The following is a 21,968-nucleotide window of genomic DNA, read 5'->3' on the forward strand; positions in this document are numbered from 1 at the left end:
AGATTCACTGCCATTCTTCGCATCCAGATGTGGGTGTTTTCCCTTGAATTTAGGCAGGCTTTCCATGGCTTCAAACAATAGAGCAGGGGTCAGTAAATTATGGCTGGTGGGCCAAGTCTAGGCCTCTACCAGCTTTTATAAAAATGAAGCTTTATTGGAACACAGCCATGTTCCTTAGTATATGTATTGTTTGTGTCTGTTTTCACATCACAGCAGCAGAGCTAAGTAGTTGCAAAAGAGACTGTATGGCTTGTAAAGCCTAAAATATTGACTGTCTGACACTTTATGGAAAAAGGTCTCCAACGCCTGCAATAGTATATAATGAAAGTGATGCTATGTAACATCTAAGACTAGGTCATAAAAGGTCATGCAGCTTTTGCATGATTCTCGTGGAATGCTTCAACCCTGGACACTCATTCTCTTGGGATACTCTATCTTGAATCCTAACTACCACGTATGAGAAGTCCAAGCCACCTGGGCAGCCATCTATAGGCACTCCAGTCAACAGTCCTTGTTGGGCCCAGTCTTCAAGGGCCAGACATGTGAATTAAAATTATCTAGATGATTCCAGCTCCAGCCATCCGAATCCTCATGAGCTGAGGTTTCAGATATCAGTCATGGAGTAGAGACAAGCCATCTCCTCTGTGTACTGTTTGAATTGCTGACCCACAAAATCTGGGCACATATTAAAATTTTTGTTTATTTCACCACTAAGTTTGGACTTCTTTATTATGTAGCAATAGATAACTATAGCACTGTGTGTGTACACAGGATATCTACATTTCACAGAGCACAGATTTTTAGATGTGAATGTTGACTGCTCAATTTCTAAGAAGAACGTATACACACACATAGGTACAAAATGTTTATGCATATGTAAATATTAGACCTATATAAACTAATCTATATTATCCATAAAATGAGGGGGCCTTGATAATGGCTAACATTATTTTTCGGTATTTATTGTGTTCCAAGAACTGATAAATTCTTGCATTGTATGAATTTTCTCTTTCACCCTCATAGCAACTCCCTGAGAGAAGTAATGGTATCTCTATTTTATAGATGAGAAAACTGAGGCAAAAACAGATAACATGCTCAAGAGTACTCAACAAGTAAATTTTAGAGTCAAGATTTGAACCCAGGTTCTCAAGTTTTAGATCCCTTACTCATACTCACCAAGCTATATACTGAGGAAGGGGATGAAAGCTGACACCATTACCTCATGCTCAAGAAGTTAGACAGAAACTTAGCAGGTATGGTTGAAAGAAGACAGAACTTGGAGTCGTAAGTCCAGAGCCTGAGTTATGAGATGAATTCTCCTCTCATCTAGATATAGGTTTGTTTTTAGAAAATGAAGAAGGTCACTGCATATTTTGATTGTTAATTTCTGTACTTAATGATTACCAAAGAATGGAATTTTACCAGGGAGCTATTTTGCAATGACATAAATTATTGATTCAAACTCAAATTTTATTATAAATTATTGATTCAAAATCAAATCTTTATTAAGTCTCCCTTGCATCAGAAGTTTTTCCCACTCTTCATTTCTTTGAAACCCTTTCCTGTCTACTCTTGGCCAAAGCTTGAAGCCTAATTTAACACTTGGAAATAAAATAATGAAATAGTCATAACACAGCAATTCCAATGCCTACTGAAATGGAAGCTCTAAATAATTTTTCAGATAATTTAGGAGATTAAAAATATTTACATCATAGATGCAAAGACAGAAGTTACTTGTGTAATAAATGGTGAGACAAAAAGTTTCTGGTCAAGTAGATTTGTTTATATATGATCACTAATCTGAGTTCTACCCCTGTGCTAAAACCCAGTGACAGGTTGCGTACAGCTTCTAAAGGGATAGTGCAGTGCATTGGGTCAAATTCATGCCATAAGATGTGGTATTAATAGTAGTACTAGAAGACAGAGTGACTGTCTTCTTTGGGACATAGATGAAGACCCCAAGATAGACAATATCAAGGACAAATTATGTAGAATAAGATATTATCTCAGTCCTTGGAACATGTCATCCAGGATAGAACAAGAAGTAGATTTATTATCAAGTACATGAAGCCAGAGACAGTAAGCAATGAGTGGTAGTTGGTTAAAATAGACAGGTTTTAGAAGTAGAGGCACGGATGTAGAAAACAAACTTAGGGTTACCAGGGGATTGTGGCGGGGAGGCTAAATTGGGAGATTGGGACTGAAATATACACACTACTATACATAAAATAGATAACTAGTAAGAACCTGCTCTTCTTATTAGCCCAGGGAACTCCATTCAGTACTCTGTAATGGGCTATTTGGAAAAGACTCCAAAAAAAAAATAAAAGTGGGGCTTCCCTGGTGGCACAGTGGTTGAGAGTCCGCCTGCTGATGCAGGGGACACGGGTTCGTGCCCCGGTCCGCGAAGATCCCACATGCCGCGGAGCGGCTGGGCCCGTGAGCCATGGCTGCTGAGCCTGCGCGTCTGGAGCCTGTGCTCCACAACGTGAAAGGCCACAACAGTGAGAGGCCCGCGTACTGAAAAAAGAAAAAAAAAAAAAAAGTGGATATATGTACATGTATAACTGATAAACTTTGCTGTACACCTGAAACTAACACAACACTGTAAATCAACTATACTCCAATAAAAATTTAAAAAAAAAAAAAAGGTTTTAAGAACCATAGTCAGGGAGCAGTGTGGATTGGAAAGACCTGGCAAGAAAAATTTCTGCATCCTCAGACAATGCTCCCCAAGCTGGCTATTGCAAGGGTGAGCATTTAAGAGATCTTTGACCTAAGGAGGACATGAGATTAACAATCTATCCCAATGTGCATGAATTATTCTCCTCGGTGCTATCAGAAATCAGATGGCATCCTAGAGCAGGGGTCAGCAGATCTTCTTTGTAAAGGGTCAGATAGTAAATATTTTGGATTTTCTGTACCATACGTCTCCATTGCAACTGCCCATCTGCTGCTGTAGCACAGAAACAGCCATGCACAATACGTTAATGAATGAGTGCGGCTGGGTTCAAGCAAAACGTTATGTACAAAACCAGGAGTCAAGCGAGATCTGATCAGTGGGCCAGAGTGTGCGGACGCCAGTTCTGGGTCAGTGTTCACAGCTGAATGAGTCATGAGGCCTTAAGTTCCAGTTCTCATTGTACTACTGTCTACCTGGGTGAACTTGGGTTCATCCTTTTATTTATATGGGCCACTGTATTAGTCAAGGTTCTCCAGAAAAACAGAACCAACAGCATGTGTATACAATGTGCCCATATATACTGACAGATATAGATCTAGATATCGATATTGATACCTAGATCTATATCCATATCTATATAAAGATAGAGAAAGAGAGAGAGATTTTAAACAATTGGTTCACACAATAATAGAGGCTTGGTAAATTCAAAATCTGCAGGTTAGGCTGTCTAGAGACTCGGAAGAGTTGCAGTTCAATTTCTGTAAGTCTTCTGGCAGAATTCCTTTTTGCGACAGGGAGGTCAGTCTTTATTAAGAGCTTCACCTGATTGGATGAGGCCCATGCATATTATGGAGGATAATCTGCTTTACTCAAAGTCCACCACAAATTTAATTATGAATTTCATCCAAAAACACCCTGGTGGCATAGTGGTTAAGAATCCGCCTGCCAATGCAGGGGACACGGGTTTGAGCCCTGGTCTGGGAAGATCTCACATGCCATAGAGCAACTAAGCCCATGCACCACAGCTACTGAGCCCGTGCACCTAGCGCCCATGCTCTGCAACAAGAGAAGCCACCGCAATGAGAAGCCTGCACACCACAACAAAGAGTAGCCCTCGCTTGCTGCAAATAGAGAAAGCCCATGTGCAGCAACGAAGACCCAATGCAGCCAAAAATATAAATAAATAAAACATAAAAATTTTTAAAAACACAAAAACACCATCACAGAAATATCCAGAATAATATTTGACCAAATAACTGGGCATGGTGGCCCAGACAAATTGACATGGAAAATTCACCACCTAAGCCATAGTTTTGTCACCTTTTACTGAGAAATATGACTTATCTGAGCTATTTTGATACCTAGAAGATACCTTCTAGAGGTAATACCCTCAGTATTTTACATGGTAGGCAGTAGAGGGAATGAGCCCATTTGCCCAGTCATATGACACCTAAAGGATAAAATTCTGTCTTCTCTCTCCAACCCACAAGGATGAATGCCAAAAATACATCACTTATATCTGCTTTAGCTAAATAGGATAGGTCTGGAACAGACCTGTGCTCCCAGTAAGTCTCATGAAATGCTGTTTCACTAAGGAGAGACTTTATTTGCTAAGATTAGAAGCAAAAGAGGGTGGTGGATGAAAAACTGCCCAAGGATATAAGCTCATGCAAGGAAGCAGGAGAGAGAATGGGTATCGGAAGATGTGCGCTCTGAGCCAACACTAATTCCACAGCATCAGGTTATAATTCAGGGAGCCCAGCCGCTGGGGTTTTTTTCCCCTTCTTCTTTTCCCCCAAAGAGGGACAAGCATACTGACAAAGGAAGAGCATCAGTCACCACAGATAAATTGCTTTTTAGAGCTGATCTCGCAAATGATTTGGCTCAGTGTAGACTATGATTTGGCTCCCCAAACCATAAGCTAGAGCATTTCATTCCAGGTCCCTCCTCAAATATCCATGATAAGTAAAACTTTGGCATCAAGTAGGTCTTGAAATCTCCCCAGGTGACTATAATATGCAACCAGGGCTGAGAATCTGGAGAGGTAGAGCAAATTTAAATTGAACTTTAGTTAAACAGTAAAACAAGCTCTGACTCTACTGGCTGGAGCTAGACAAGGGATATGGATTTAGTGGGATGAGAAGATAAAGGACACCAGGGAGTAAATCAAATGCTTTACACCTGTGCTTAGCTAATTGTTACTCAGATAATTCAGACAATCTTACAGCACCTGAACCCTGAAATTCCTTAGTTCTGTTTAAAAAAAAGTAACTCTTCAAGTAACTGAACTCTGAGAATCATGCCAATCATAAAGAAAAAGAAATCTTATTTTTTGAATTAGTTGATTTCATATATACTGTTTCACTTTCATGATATTAACTAGTTATCTTTCTTTCCATTTTATGTTTGAGGAAAGTAAGGCTTTAAAGTCTCAGTAATTTTCTCAAGGTCACTTGTTAAGGGTGTGGTAGGCAGCATAATGGCTCCTAAAAATGCCCTCACCCTAATCCCTAGAACCCAATAATATGTTACCTTACATGGTAAAGAGGACTTTGCAGATATGACTGAAGTTATAGGCCTTGAGATAGAAAGGTTATCCTGGATTACCTCATGGAACAAATCTAATTGCATGAGTCCTTAAAAGCAGAAAACCATTCCCAACTGTAGAAAGAGAAAGAGAGAGATGTCCTAATAGAAGCAGAATCAGAGAGATGCAACATTTTGGGGTTTGTAGGTGGAGAAAAGGGACTCTGAGTCAAGGACTACAAGTGACCGCTGGAAGCGGATAAAGTCCAGGGAACAGAAACACCCCTAAGAGCCTCCAGAAAAGAATGTAGCTCTGCCAACACTTTTTTTTCTTTTTTAACCATCTTTATTGGCGTATAATTGCTTTACAATGGCGTGTTAGTTTCTGCTTCATAACAAAGTGAATCAGCTATACATATACATATATCCCCATATCTCCTCCCTCTTGCATCTCCCTCCCACCCTCCCTTCCCTATCCCACACATCTAGGTGGACACAAAGCACAGAGCTGATCTCCCTGTGCTTTGTGGCTGCTTCCCACTAGCTAGCTATTTTACATTTGGTAGTGTATATATGTCCATGCCACTCTCTCACTTCATCCCAGATTACCCTTCCCCGTCCCTGTGTCCTCAAGTCCACTCTCTATGGCTGCGTCTTTATTCCTGCCCTGCCCCTAGGTTCTTCATAACCATTTTTTCTTGTTTTTTTAGATTCCATATATATGTGTTAGCATATGGTATTTGTTTTTCTCTTTCTGACTTACTTCACTCTGTATGACAGTCTCTAGGTCAATCCACCTCACTACAAATAAGTCAATTTCATTTCTTTTTATGGCTGAGTAATATTCCATTGTATATATGTGCCACATCTTTATCCATTCATCTGTTGATCCTGCCAACACTTTTACTTAATTGAGACCAATGTCAGACTTGTAAGGTAATAAATTTATGTTGTTTTGAGTCACTAAATTTGGGATAATTTGTATGAAAGCAATAAAAAAAAAACAGAGGTCCTACAAGAGCCAGGCTATATATTTATACTTAAGTATTTCTGAAATGAATTTAACCTTGTGATTGACAGCAGCAGCAGCAGCAGCTTCCAAGGGATCCCACCACACACCTGAGGCAAAAGGAGCCTAATACAAAGCAGTGACAGCAGCAGGTCACTGCCCCACACTTGGGGTAGAGGGGGACTTGATCTACTGTAGCAGCAGCATAGCCTGAATGGGAACCCATCCTCCTGTGGCACTAGTCCCATCAACATTAGTCTAATCTGCTAGCATCTGCTGTGCCAACAGGCCCAACGTATACAAACCCTCCAACTCAGTAGCATTAAGTGAGCCAGGCTCAGTGTTTCCTGAAACTCATATCCAGTTGCACTGGAAATCCAAGATATCACCTACTGTTATGAAAACATAAACAATAACAGAAGACTGGGAACTTCAGAAAGAAAAGGGGAACAATGGAATGGGTGAAAACAAATGGGGTAAATATAAGAGACTATCATTAGCCTCATGAGTTTCTTAAATTCTATATGATGGTCAAAGCAAAAATGATGACACCATCTGATGGGGTTCTCAATGTAGCGAAAGGAAATACTACAGAAAATCATACTTTAAAACTGGGGAATATTAAGAGACCTAAATGGAAGTAAAATTTTGAAACTTCACTTGAAGTAATGAAACGCTGATTCCAGTAGGCTATGATAAGTTACATATGTATACTGTAATGCCAAAAGCAACCACTAAGAAAACTATACAAACAGTATACACAAATGATTATAAATGAATTAAATTAAAATGGACTTATTAAAAAATGTTTAAGTAACCCACAAGAAGGAAAAATAAGGGAAACACAGGATTGAGAAACTAAGGTAAAAGACAAAACAAAAAATAACATGGTAGACCAAATCTTTGACATGGCAATAATTACATTAATGGTAAATGATCTAAATAACCAAGTCAAAGACAGAGATTGGAAGAGTAGATTAAAAAATCGCAAGCATGATCCAACTGTATACTGTCTATAAGAAGCTTACTTTAAACATCATGATATAGGTAGTTCAAAGTAAAAGGATGAAAATGATATATCATGTGAACATTAATCAGAAAAAGCAGGAATGGCTATATTAATATCAGACAAAGTAGACTTCAGAGCAAAGGAAATTATTAGGGGCAAAGAGGGTCATTACATAAAGATAACAGGAATAATCCACCTAGATGACCTAGTGATACTAAATGTGTGTGCACCAAACAACAGAACTTCAAAATGCATGAAGCAAACACTGAAAAAGGTAAGAGGAGAAAGTTTTAAATCCACAATTATTATTTGAGACTTCAACACAGCAATTTATACAACTACCAGAGAGAAAAATCAGCAAGGATATGGAAGAACTGAAAACATCATCAATCAACAGGATATAACTGACATTTAAAGAACACACTCAGTAAGAGCAGAATACATATTCAAGTGTCCATGGAACATTCACTCATATACCATATACTGGGCGATAAAAAAAATTAGCAGATTTAAAAGAATTAAAATCATAGAGAGTATGTTCTCTAGCCATAATGGAATCAGACTAGAAATCAATAAGAGAAAGACAACAGGAAAACCTTCAATCACATGAAAACTAAACATCACACTTCCAAATAACTCATGGGTAAAAAAGACAGCATCAAGGAAAAAATTTTTAAATGCATAGAATAAAAGAAAATGGAGATATAACAGATCAAAGTTTGCGGAATGAAGTGAAAGCAATGCTGAAAGGGAAGTTTATAGCACTAAATTGGGAAAGAAAATATTTCAAAGCAATAATCTAATTTTCTATATTAAAATAGTAAAAAAGGAAGAGGAAAAAACACTAAACAAGCAGAAAGAAGGAAATAATAAAGATGAAACAGAAATCCATGAAACTGAAAACAGGAAAATAGGGGGGGAAATCAATGAAACAAAAGGCTGGTTCTTTGAAATAAGCAATCTAACCAATAAAGATCTAGCAAGACTGATAAAGATAAACAGAGAGATGGCACAAATCACAGATATCAGAAATGCAACCAGGGATACCATGACATATCCTGCAGGTTAATGAGGGACAAGTTACTATGAACAAGTCTACACTATAAATTCAAAAATGTAGATGAAATGGGCCAATGTTTCTACACCCAAAACTACCAAAACTCAGCCAAGATGAAATAGATAATCTCAATTTTCCTGTAACCATTAGAAACACCGGTTTTTCATTTAAAAACTCCCAAAAGAAATGTTCAGGCTTAGATGTTTCACTTTTACCCAAGACTTAAAGAATTAACACCAATTTTACATGATTTGATAAGAAATAGAAGTAGAGGGAACAGTTTCTAATTAATTTTATGAAGCCAGTATTACCTTGATACCAAAACCAGACAGGGATAGTATAGAAAGAAGAAACCTACAGACCAATATTTTTTATGAAATTGGCTGAAAAACCCTCAGCCAAATATTAGCAAATTAAATCCAGAAATATATGAAAAGAATAATATACCATGACCAAGTGGGATTTATTCCAGTTATGCAAAGTTGGTTAAATATTTGAAAATTAAACAGTGTAATCCACCATATCCAATAGATTAAGGGGGAAAAGTCATGTGATCCTATCCATTAATGCAGAGAAAGCATTTGACAAAATCCAATCCCATTCATGATTTTAAAAAAAGAAGAAAAAAAACTCCAAGCAAACTAGGAATAGAAAAGGAGCATACTGAAACTCATAAAGATGATCTACAAACAACCTATACCGACATGATATTTAACTGTGGAAGACTGGATGCTTTCTCTGTAAGATCAGAAACAAGGCACCGATATCTGCTCTCACCACTTTTATTAAATATATCACTGGAGGGTCTAGTAAGAAAATAAAGCAAAAATAAATAAATACATAAATTTAAAAGTTAAATTTTTAAAAAGTTTATTTAAAAGATAAAAGGACTATTCCTACTACGTTGCATAGGAAGGAACATATCCTACTGAATGTTGAATAGTAATATATCCTATTATACTGAATAAGGAAAAGTAAAACTGTCTGTATCTGAAGATGAGATGTTAATCTAAATGGAGAAAATACCAAGGAATCCACAAAAAGCTTGAGAAATAATATTAGTTTGTAAATGATTTAGAGTACAAGATCACCACAATTTTATCAAATTATATATTAATAACAAATGTGTAGAAGCTTAAATAAAAATATGTGATGCCATTTACAACTGACCTAAATAAATACCTAAATATAAGCCCAATAAGACATTTATAGGACCTCTATACTGAAAATTACAAAATGCTGATGAAGAAAAATTTTTAAGTCCCAAACAAATAGGGAGACATACCTTGTTCATGGATTAGAAAACACAACATGGTAAAGATGTCAATTCTCCCCAAGTTAAGAGGCTTAACACAATTACTCTTAAAATGCCCTCAAGGTTTCTGTGGATATAGACAAGCTTATTCTAAGATTTATATGGTAAGAAGAGGCTGAAGAATAGCTAAAACAACTTGTAAAGGAAGATGAAAATGGGAGGAATTAATCTACCCAATTTCAAGATTTTGCAGTAATGATGGAGGGTAGATACATAGATCAATGGAATGGAATAGAGAACCCAGAAATAGACTGACATAAATACATATAACTTGTTTTTGACAGCAGTGCAAAAGCTATCAAGGAAGAATAGACTTTTCAAAAAATGGTACTGAAACAGTTGGACATCCCTCGACAAAAACAAACAAAAAATGAACCTTAACCTCCACACCTTACACAAAAATTAAATCAAAGTGGATCATAATCTTAAATGTAAAAGCAGGGCATTTTTAGAAAAAAAATAGGAGAAAATGTTTGGCATCTAGAACAAGGGGAATAATTCTTAGACTTGACACCAAAAGTATGATCAATAAAGGCAAAACCTGATAAATTGGATCTCATCAAAATGAGTTAAAAATGCTTCATAGAAGATCCTTTTAAGTGGATGAAAACTCAAATTACACAGTAGGAAAACATATTTGAAAATCCCATATGAGACAAATGACTTGTATCTATAACATACAAAGAACTCTCCAAACAACTTAAAAAAATCCAACTAGAAAATAGGCAGAAGACAGGAACAGACATTTCATGGAAGAGAATATACACACGGCAAAGGAGCACATGAAAAGATGCTCAGCATCATTAGCCATTAGGGAAATGCAAATTAAGACCATAATGAGATGTCAGAGAGTAACTAAAATTAAAGTATAGTGACAACATCAAATGCTGGCGAGTACATAGAAAAATTATATCACATCACTGGTGGGAAAATAAAATGGTTTAGCCACTCTGATCAACAGCTTGACAGTCTCTTTTAATCCTAAAAGTAGATTCACCCTACAACGCAGTAATTGTACTCTTGAGCATTTATCCAAAAGAAACAAAAACTTAATTAAGTTCCCACAGAAACTTACACATAAATGTTCATAGCAGTTTTATTTATAATAGCCAAAAACTGGCAACTACTCAAATGTCTTTCAGTGGATGAATGTTGAAACAAATTGTGATAAAATCTGATGATAGAACACTACTGAGCAACAAAAAGGAACAAATTATTTTTTTAACATCTTTATTGGAGTATAATTGCTTTACAATGGTATGTTAGTTTCAGCTTCACAACAAAATGAATCAGTTATATATACACATATGTTCCCATATCTCTTCCCGCTTGCGTCTCCCTCCCTCCCACCCTCCCTATCCCACCCCTCCAGGCGGTCACAAAGCACCGAGCTGATCTCCCTGTGCTATGTGGCTGCTTCCCACTAGCTATCTACCTTACGTTTGGTAGTGTATATATGTCCATGCCTCTTTCTCGCTTTGTCACCGTTTACCCTTCCCCCTCCCCATAGCCTCAAGTCCATTCTCTAGTAAGTCTGTGTCTTTATTCCTGTTTCACCCCTAGGTTTTTCATGACATTTTTTTTTCTTAAATTCCATATATATGTGTTAGCATACGGTATTTGTCTCTCTCTTTCTGACTTACTTCACTCTGTATGACAGACTCTAGGTCTATCCACCTCATTACAAATAGCTCAATTTCGTTTCTTTTTATGGCTGAGTATTATTCCATTGTATATATGTGCCACATCTTCTTTATCCATTCATCCGATGATGGGCACTTAGGTTGTTTCCATCTCCGGGCTATTGTAAATAGAGCTGCAATGAACATTTTGGTACATGACTCTTTTTGAATTTCAGTTTTCTCAGGGTATATGCCCAGTAGTGGGATTGCTGGGTCATATGGTAGTTCTATTTGTAGTTTTTTAAGGAACCTCCATACTGTTCTCCATAGTGGCTGAACCAATTCACATTCCCACCAGCAGTGCAAGAGTGTTCCCTTTTCTCCACACCCTCTCCAGCATTTATTGTTTCTAGATTTTTTGATGATGGCCATTCTGACTGGTGTGAGATGATATCTCATTGTAGTTTTGATTTGCATTTCTCTAATGATTAATGATGTTGAGCATTCTTTCATGTGTTTGTTGGCAGTCTGTATGTCTTCTTTGGAGAAATGTCTATTTAGGTCTTCTGCCCATTTTTGGATTGGGTTGTTTGTTTTCTTGTTATTGAGCTGCATGAGCTGCTTGTAAATTTTGGAGATTAATCCTTTGTCGGTTGCTTCATTTGCAAATATTTTCTCCCATTCTGAGGGTTGTCTTTTGGTCTTGTTTATGGTTTCCTTTGCTGCGCAAAAGCTTTGAAGTTTCATTAGGTCCCATTTGTTTATTTTTGTTTTTATTTCCATTACTCTAGGAGGTGGGTCAGAAAGGATCTTGCTGTGATTTATGTCATAGAGTGTTCTGCCTATGTTTTCCTCTAAGAGTTTGATAGTTTCTGGCCTTACATTTAGGTCTTTAATCCATTTTGAGCTTATTTTTGTGTATGGTGTTAGGGAGTGATCTAATCTCATACTTTTACATGTACCTGTCCAGTTTTCCCAGCACCACTCATTGAAGAGGCTGTCCTTTCTCCACTGTACATTCCTGCCTCCTTTGTGAAAGATAAGGTGACCATATGTGTGTGGGTTTATCTCTGGGCTTTCTATCCTGTTCCATTGATCTATCTTTCTGGTTTTGTGCCAGTACCATACCGTCTTGATAACTGTAGCTTTGTAGTATAGTCTGAAGTCAGGGAGCCTGATTCCTCCAGTTCCTTCTTTTGTTCTCAAGATTGCTTTGGCTATTCGGGGTCTTTTGTGTTTCCATACAAATTGCAAAATTTTTTGTTCTAGTTCTGTGAAAAATGCCAGTGGTAGTTTGATAGGGATTGCATTGAATCTATAGATTGCTTTGGGTAGTAGAGTCATTTTCACAATGTTGATTCTTCCAATCCAAGAACATGGTATATCTCTCCATCTATTTGTATCATCTTTAATTTCTTTCATCAGTGTCTTATAATTTTCTACATACAGGTCTTTTGTCTCCTTAGGTAGGTTTATTCCTAGATATTTTATTCTTTTTGTTGCAATGGTAAATGGGAGTGTTTTCTTGATTTCACTTTCAGATTTTTCATCATTAGTATATAGGAATGCCAGAGATTTCTGTGCATTAATTTTGTATCCTGCCACTTTACCAAATTCATTGATTAGCTCTAGTAGTTTTCTGGTAGCATCTTTAGGGTTCTCTATGTATAGGATCATGTCACCTGCAAACAGTGACAGCTTTACTTCTTTTCCAATTTGGATTCCTTTTATTTCCTTTTCTCTCTGATTGCTGTGGCTAAAACTTCCAAAACTATGTTGAATAAGAGTGGTGAGAGTGGGCAACCTTGTCTTGTTCCTGATCTTAGTGGAAATGCTTTCAGTTTTTCACCATTGAGGACGATGTTGGCTGTGGGTTTGTCATATATGGCCTTTATTATGTTGAGGAAAGTTCCCTCTATGCCTACTTTCTGCAGGGTTTTTATCATAAATGGGTGTTGAATTTTGTCAAAAGCTTTCTCTACATCTATTGAGATGATCATATGGTTTTTCTCCTTCAATTTGTTAATATGGTGTATCACGTTGATTGATTTGCATATATTGAAGAATCCTTGCATACCTGGAATAAACCCCACTTGATCATGGTGTATGATCCGTTTAATGTGCTGTTGGATTCTGTCTGCTAGTATTTTGTTGAGGATCTTTGCATCTATGTTCATCAGTGATATTGGCCTGTAGTTTTCTTTCTTTGTGACATCCTTGTCTGGTTTTGGTATCAGGGTGATGGTGGCCTCGTAGAATGAGTTGGGGAGTGTTCCTCCCTCTGCTATATTTTGGAAGAGTCTGAGAAGGATAGGTGTTAGCTCTTCTCTAAATGTTTGATAGAATTCGCCTGTGAAGCCATCTGGTCCTGGGCTTTTGCTTGTTGGAAGATTTTTAATCACAGTTTCAATTTCAGTGCTTGTGATTGGTCTGTTCATATTTTCTATTTCTTCCTGATTCAGTCTTGGCAGGTTGTGCCTTTCTAAGAATTTGTCCATTTCTTCCAGGTTGTCCATTTTATTGGCATAGAGTTGCTTGTAGTAATCTCTCATGATCTTTTGTATTTCTGCAGTGTCAGTTGTTACTTCTCCTTTTTCATTTCTAATTCTATTGATTTGAGTCTTCTCCCTTTTTTTCTTGGTAAGTCTGGCTAATGGCTTATCAATTTTGTTTATCCTTTCAAAGAACCAGCTTTTAGTTTTATTGATCTTTGCTATCGTTTCCTTCATTTCTTTTTCATTTATTTCTGATCTGATTTTTATGATTTCTTTCCTTCTGCTAACTTTGGGGGTTTTTTGTTCTTCTTTCTCTAATTGCTTTAGGTGCAAGGTTAGGTTATTTATTCAAGATGTTTCCTGTTTCTTAAGGTAGGATTGTATTGCTATAAACTTCCCTCTTAGAACTGCTTTTGCTGCATCCCATAGATTTTGAGTCGTCGTGTCTCCATTGTCATTTGTCTCTAGGTATTTTTTGAGTTCCTCTTTGATTTCTTCAGTGATCACTTCGTTATTAAGTAGTGTATTGTTTAGCCTCCATGTGTTTATATTTTTTTACAGATCTTTTCCTGTAATTGATATCGAGTCTCATAGCATTGTGGTCGGAAAAGATACTTGATACAATTTCAATTTTCTTAAATTTACCAAGGCTTGATTTGTGACCCAAGATATGATCTATCCTGGAGAATGTTCCACGAGCACTTGAGAAAAATGTGTATTCTGTTGTTTTTGGATGGAATGCCCTATAAATATCAATTAAGTCCATCTCGTTTAATGTATCATTTAAAGCTTGTGTTTCCTTATTTATTTTCATTTTGGATGATCTGTCCATGGGTGAAAGTGGGGTGTTAAAGTCCCCTACTATGAATGTGTTACTGTCGATTTCCGCTTTTATGGCTGTCAGTATTTGCCTTATGTATTGAGGTGCTCCTATGTTGGGTGCATAAATATTTACAATTGTTATATCTTCTTCTTGGATCGATCCCTTGATCGTTATGTAGTGTCCTTCTTTGTCTCTTCTAATAGTCTTTGTTTTAAAGTCTATTTTGTCTGATATGAGAATTGCTACTCCAGCTTTCTTTTGGTTTCCATTTGCATGAAATACCTTTTTCCATCCCCTTACTTTCAGTCTGTATGTGTCTCTAGGTCTGAAGTGGGTCTCTTGTAGACAGCAAATATATGCGTCTTGTTTTTGTATCCATTCAGCCAATCTGTGTCTTTTGGTGGGAGCATTTAGTCCATTTACATTTAAGGTAATTATCGATATGTGTGTTCCCATTCCCATTTTCTTAATTGTTTTGGGTTCGTTATTGTAGGTCTTTTCCTTCTTTTGTGTTTCTTGCCTAGAGAAGTTCCTTTAGCAGTTGTTGTAGAGCTGGTTTGGTGGTGCTGAACTCTCTCAGCTTTTGCTTGTCTGTAAAGGTTTTAATTTCTCCATCAAATCTGAATGAGATCCTTGCTGGGTAGAGTAATCTTGGTTGCAGGTTTTTCTCCTTCAACACTTTCAATATGTCCTGCCACTCCCTTCTGGCTTGCAGAGTTTCTGCTGAAAGATCAGCTGTTAACCTTATGGGGATTCCCTTGTGTGTTATTTGTTGTTTTTCCCTTGCTGCTTTTAATATGTTTTCTTTGTATTTAATTTTTGACAGTTTGATTAATATGTGTCTTGGCATATTTCTCCTTGGATTTATCCTGTATGGGACTCTCTGTGCTTCCTGGACTTGATTAACTATTTCCTTTCCCATATTAGGGAAGTTTTCAACTATAATCTCTTCAAATATTTTCTCAGTCCCTTTCTTTTTCTCTTCTTCTTCTGGAACCCCTATAATTCGAATGTTGGTGCGTTTAATGTTGTCCCAGAGGTCTCTGAGACTGTCCTCAGTTCTTTTCATTCTTTTTTCTTTATTCTGCTCTGCAGTAGTTATTTCCACTATTTTATCTTCCAGGTCACTTATCCGTTCTTCTGCCTCAGTTATTCTGCTATTGATCCCATCTAGAGTATTTTTCATTTCATTTATTGTGTTCATCATTGTTTGTTTCATCTTTAGTTCTTCTAGGTCCTTGTTAACTGATTCTTGCATTTTGTCTATTCTATTTCCAAGATTTTGGATCATCTTTACTATCATTATTCTTTATTCTTTTTCAGGTAGACTGCCTATTTCCTCTTCATTTGTTAGGTCTCGTGGGTTTTTATCTTGCTCCTTCATCTGCTGTGTGTTTTTCTGTCTTTTCATTTTGCTTATCTTACTGTGTTTGGGGTCTCCTTTTTGCAGGCTGAAGGTTCGTAGTTCCTGTTATTTTTTGTGTCTGTCCCCAGTGGCTAAGGTTGGTTCAGTGGGTTGTGTAGGCTTCCTGGTGGAGGGTACTAGTGCCTGTGTTCTGGTGGATGAGGCTGGATCTTGTCTTTCTGGTGGGCAGGTCCACGTCTGGTGGTGTGTTTTGGGGTGTCTGTAGACTTATTATGATTTTGGGCAGCCTCTCTGCTAATGGGTGGGGTTGTGTTCCTGTCTTGCTAGTTGTTTGGCATAGGATGTCCAGCACTGTAGCTTGCTGGTCGTTGAGTGAAGCTGGGTGCTGGCGTTGAGATGGAGATCTCTGGGAGATTTTCGCTGTTTGACATTATGTGCAGCTGGGAGGCCTCTTGTGGACCAGTGTCCTGAAGTTGGCTCTCCCACCTCAGAGGCACAGCACTGACTCCTGGCTGCAGCACCAAGAGCCTTTCATCCACAGGGCTCCTTAATTTGGGATGATTCGTTGTCTATTCATGTATTCCACAGATGCAGGGTACATCAAGTTGATTGTGGAGCTTTAATCCGCTGCTTCTGAGGCTGCTGGGAGAGATTTCCCTTTCTCTTCTTTGTTCTCACAGCTCCCAGGGGCTCAGCTTTGGATTTGGCCCCGCCTGTGCGTGTAGGTCGCCGGAGGGCGTCTGTTCTTTGCTCAGACAGGACGGGGTTAAAGGAGCCGCTGATTCGGAGGCTCTGGCTCACTCAGGCCGGGGGGGGGGGGGGGTAGGGAGGGTCACGGAGTGTGGGGCGGGCCTGCGGCGGCAGAGGCCGGCGTGACGTTGTGCGTTCTCCCGGGGGAGTTGTCCCTGGATCCCGGGACCCTGGCAGTGGCGGGCTGCACAGGCTCCCCGGAAGGGGGTGTGGACAGTGACCTGTGTTCGCACACAGGCCTCCTGGTGGCGGCAGCAGCGGCCCTAGCGTCTCATGTCCGTCTCTGGGCTCCGCACTTTTAGCGGCGGCTCGCGCCCGTCCCTGGAGCTCTCCCAAGCAGCGTTCTTAATCCCCTCTCCTCGCGCACCAGGAAACAAAGAGGGAAGAAAAAGTCTCTTGCCTATTCGGCAGGTCCAGACCCCTCCTCGGACTCCCTCCCGGCTAGCCGCGGCGCACCAACGCCCTGCAGGCTGTGCTCACGCCGCCAACCCCAGTCCTCTCCCGGCGCTCCGACAGAAGCCGGAGCCTCAGCTCCCAGCCCCGCCCGCCCCGGCGGGTGAACAGACAATCCTCTCGGCTGGTGAGTGCCGTTCGGCCCGATCCTCTGTGCTGGAATCTCTCCGCTTTGCCCTCCGCACCCCTGTTGCTGTGCTCTACTCCGTGGCTCCCAAGCTCCCCCACTCCGCCACCCGAAGTCTCCGCCTGCGAAGGGGCTCCTAGTGTGTGGACACTTTTCCTCCTTCACAGCTCTCTCCCGCTGGTGCAGGACCCGTCCCTATCCTCTTGTCTCTGTTTAGTTTTTTCTTTTGCCCTAACCAGGTACGTGGGGGGTTCCTTGCCTTTTGGGAGGTCTGAGGTCTTCTGCCAGCGTTCAGTTGGTGCTCCGTAGGAGTTGTTCCACGCGTAGATGTATTTCTGGTGTATCTGTGGGGAGCAAGGTGATCTCCGCGTCTTACTCTTCTGCCATCTTCCCAGAAGTTTCTGGAACAAATTATTAATATATGCAAAAATTGAAATGAACTTCAAGGGAATGATGCCGAGGGAAAAATTTTGAAAAGCCGATCTCCGAAGATTAAGTAATTCATGATTATGTTTACATATTTTTCTTAAAATAACAAAACCGTGGAGATGGAGAACAGATTAGAAGTTGCCAAGGGTTAGAGATGGGGGTAGAAGGTACAGCGGGGGAACTCTGTGAGGTTTTTGTGGTTCCAGTACAAATAATACAGCAATCTTGGTTTTAATCCCTAAAGATTTCTAAAAGCAATTCCTAATAAGAGGTGTCCAGATATTTAGTAATGGCAGATTAGAGGTATAGCTCCCCAACATAACAACTTCAAAAGAGAACATACTAATTCAATGCATATGTTAATTTCAAAAAAAGGCCAGTCACAATACTTAAATGGTATATATCTTAACTATATTATTCTAAGTATCCAGCTATACCAGATGGACTAGCAAGATTTTCTGTACATTCAACCTTATTTAAGACAGTAAATCTTATAATAAGACAGTTAGAAAAAGAAAAAAAAACAAACCTCAACTACAGTTGGATATTCTCATAGGAAGATGAGGTGCAAATATGCAGCAGCGGTTCAAAAGCTTAAGCAGTGGCACCTAAATTTGGTTGTGCATTAGAATCATCTGAAGCACTTTTTAAAAACCCTCACACTGACGGTTGGTCATCGTAGACCAATAAAATCATTTTAAATCTCCTCAGACGATGCCAATGTCTAGCCAGAACTGAGAACCAGCGGACTAAGCAGAAGGGGATGTTTCTACAAAGATCTCTTTAACAATAAGTCCTTTCACCCAATCAGATTTACCTCCCCGCAAAGGGCTAAAGAACGCTAGTGTTGTCCATACTTGCTTAGCTTTAATTAGCACTTGTGACTTGCCCAAAACCTAGATCATGTTTCCCCTAAATTTCATGTTATTCCCTACGTTTTTCAAACCCAGGGCTAAGGGGTTTGCCAGGATGAGATTTTAAGTGCTCACACAGGGGAAGTCCCTGGCAAACCAGGACAGCGGTCCGTCTACATTGAAATGTAAAGCATCCTAAATAACCCTGCCACTGCTCCCAGATCCTAGTCTGTGCCAACCAGTGGAGAAAAGGCATTCTCCATTACTACCACGGCAAATGCTGCTGTACTTGCCTTGGCTGGTCCCTATCTTTTCCAGGCACCAATCCCCTTCACCTGCTGGTGGACGCTTTGGCCAGCTGACAATGCAGATATTTTCAAACTTTAAGGTGAATAAAAATCATCTGGAGGGCCTGTTATAACAGAGATCACTGAGCCCCACCAGAGTTGCTGATTCCATAGGGCTGGGACAGGGCCCTAAAACTTGAATATCTGACACAGTATCAGGGGACGCTGGTAAAACTGGTCAGGTTGTTACCGAATGCAGGTCCGTCTGTCTGAAGCACAATGAGGCCAAACAAACCTAAAGGCTGGAGTCTGGAGCAGAGAAAGGTTTATTGCAGGATCGAGCAAGGAGAGGGGTGGCCCGAGTTCCAAAACACCCTGAAATCTCCAAAGGATTTCAGCAAAGCATTTTTAAAGGCCAGGTGAGGGAGGGACGTCCCAAGGAATGTGATCAGCTCGTGCACAATCCTCTGATTGGTTGATGTTGAGGCCACAGGGCAGGTAACATTATCCATCCTTAGGTGCCAGAAGGTCTGGGGGCTACGTGCTCATGATCATCAAGGAGTTAATTTCTTCCATTGGGTGGTGGTTTTTAGCATCTGAAAACTCAAGAAATATGCCTGAGATACTATTATCTGAGTACTTCAGAGAGGAACTACAGCAGAGGATATGGGGGATGGGTCTGTCCTAGGAAGACCCCATAGGGTACTGCTTGGTTACAAGGTGACCATACTTTGAGAACCACTGCTCTAGTGGCTTGGAATGTTCAGAAAGTAATGGAAGAATCCCTTCCCAGGTCTAGATTCTAGTGTATCGCCAGCTATTTTGCTGGGGGGAAGGGTAAGTTTTGTCCTTGCTTGGACTTCTTGTTCATTTATATCAAAGCCTATTTGAGGCAGTGCGCTCGGCAGTCCTGCAGTTCTGTCTTTTGCTTCAACAGTGTTTGGAATGAACAGACCCAGGGACGCTCCTTGCTCCAGCCCCCGACCACCCTCCAACCTTTCTTCCTGTCGCAACCTTTGGAATCAGCCACTCAGCTATCCTCAGCCTCCAGGACAGGCCAACACCGTTTTTTGAGCTTAGCTCCTTATCACTGATCAACCACGAGTTCCCAGGTTCGTCAGAATTATTCCATCGAGGTGGAGGCCGCCGTCCACCGCCTGTTCAACATGCATCTGGGGACACTTACCTCTCTCTGAGCTTCTATTTCGACAGCAACAATGGGACTCTGGACAGTGTGGGCCACATTTTTCGCCAACTGGCTGAGGAGAAGTGTGAGGGCGCCCAGCGTCTCTTGAAAATGCAAAACCAGTGCTGTGGCCGCGCCCTCTTCCAGGATGCGCGGAAGCCTTCTCAAGATGAGTGGGGTAAAACCCAGGACGCTGTGGAAGCCGCCATTCTTAGGGAGAAGAGCCTGCACCAGGCACTATCACATCTGCGCGCCCTGGCTTCCGCCCGCGCAGACTCCCACCTCTGTGACTTCCTGGAGAGCCGCTTCCTGGAGGAGCAGGTGAAACTCATCAAGAAGATGGGCGACCACCTGACCAACCTCCGCAGGCTGGCTGGTCCGCAGGCTGTGCTGGGCGAGTATCTCTTTGAAAGGCTCACCCTCGAGCACAAACAGGAGTCTCTGAAGTCCAGCCGCCTCTGAGGAGCCCCTCTGGCATCAGAGCTTCTGCCTGAAGCCCTGCTCTGCAGCTACGAGGCAGCTTTGTAACCGCCCTGGAGCCCTCTCCCAAGCCTTGGACCAAATGGAAACACTAACGCTTTTTGCAGAAGGAAAAAAAAAAGCCTATTTGAAACACAAACAGAATAAAGAGGAAAAAAAGAAATATATATACATATATCTACAAGTATATATATATATATTCATGTTTTTTTTCTTTTTTAAAAAATTTATTTTACTGAAGTATAGTTGATATACAATGTTGTGTTAGTTTATGCTGTACAACAAAGTGATTCAGTTATACATATATATAATTTTTCATATTCTTTTCCATTATGGTTAATTACAGGACATTGACTATAGTTCCCTGTACTATACAGTAGGACCTTGTTGTTTATCCACCATATATATAATAGGTTACCTCTGCTAATCCCAAACTCCCAATCCATCACTCCCCCACCTCCCCCTTCCCCTCGGGAACCACAAGTTTGTGTGCTATGTCTGTGAGTCTGTTTCTGTGTCATGGATAAGTTCATTTGTATCATATTCTAGATTCCACATATAAGTGGTACCTTATGGTATTTGTCTTTCTCCTTCTCACTTACTTCATTTAGTATAATAGTCTCTAGGTCCAGCCATGTTGCTGCAAATGGCATTATTTCATTCTTTTTTATAGCTGAGTAGTATTCCATTTTATATATATCACATCTTCTTTATCCATTCATCTGTGAGTGGACATTTAGGTTGTTTGCATGTCTTGGCTATTATAAATAGTGCTGCTGTGAACATAGGGGTGCATGTATGTTTTCGAATTATAGTTTTGTCCAGATATTTGCCCAGGAGTAAGATTGCTGGATCATATGGTAGCTCTATTTTTAGCTTTTTGAGGAACTGTCATAGTGTTTTCCATAGTGGTTGCACCAATTTACATCCCCACCAACAGTGTAGAAGTCAGTCAGAAAGAGAGAGACAAATACCGTATGCTAACACATATATATGGATTTAAGAAAAAAAAATGTCATGAAGAACCTAGGGGTAAAACAGGAATAAAGACACAGACTTACTAGAGAACGGACTTGAGGATATGGGGAGGGGGAAGGGTAAACTGTGACAAAGCGTGAGAGAGGCATGGACATATATTCATGTTCTTTTAACACATGAATTGCCCCACTTTATCTGTGTGAAATAAGCTTGTTCCCGTTATTGGGCTGCTTCTCAAGCTTTGCTGCTCACTTGAATGACCTAAAGAGCTTTTAAGAAAAACATTGGTGTCTGGGTCCCAGCCCCAGAGATTTTGATTCAGTAGGTCTAGGGAGGAGCCTGGGCACAGGGAGGTCTCAGGTGATTCTAATGTGCAGCAACTTTGGGAACCACCTCTTGGCTTCAATCCAGCTAGTGATCAGATATTAAATCTAAGACACATGGGCTAGTGCGTGAGCTCTAGGAAGATTCGTGCCAGGGAAAATGATCGATAGTTGTGTTACTTCTCTGAAATGGATT

At 40.0% G+C, this 21,968-nt stretch overlaps 2 protein-coding genes and 1 pseudogene across 2 annotated transcripts in view; 1 reads left to right on the top strand and 2 right to left on the bottom strand.

Moving 5' to 3' along the window:
- Positions 1 to 21,968, bottom strand: part of LOC125963839 (UDP-N-acetylglucosamine--peptide N-acetylglucosaminyltransferase 110 kDa subunit-like) — a 302,450-nt gene that overhangs the window by 265,446 nt on the left and 15,036 nt on the right. The window lies entirely within an intron of this gene.
- Positions 1 to 21,968, bottom strand: part of LOC125963841 (UDP-N-acetylglucosamine--peptide N-acetylglucosaminyltransferase 110 kDa subunit-like) — a 673,346-nt gene that overhangs the window by 4,955 nt on the left and 646,423 nt on the right. The window lies entirely within an intron of this gene.
- On the top strand, positions 1,256 to 20,629 carry LOC125963949 (ferritin light chain-like; annotated as a pseudogene).

The sequence above is a fragment of the Orcinus orca genome, chromosome 3, assembly GCF_937001465.1.
Source record: "Orcinus orca chromosome 3, mOrcOrc1.1, whole genome shotgun sequence".
NCBI classification, from domain to species: domain Eukaryota; kingdom Metazoa; phylum Chordata; class Mammalia; order Artiodactyla; family Delphinidae; genus Orcinus; species Orcinus orca.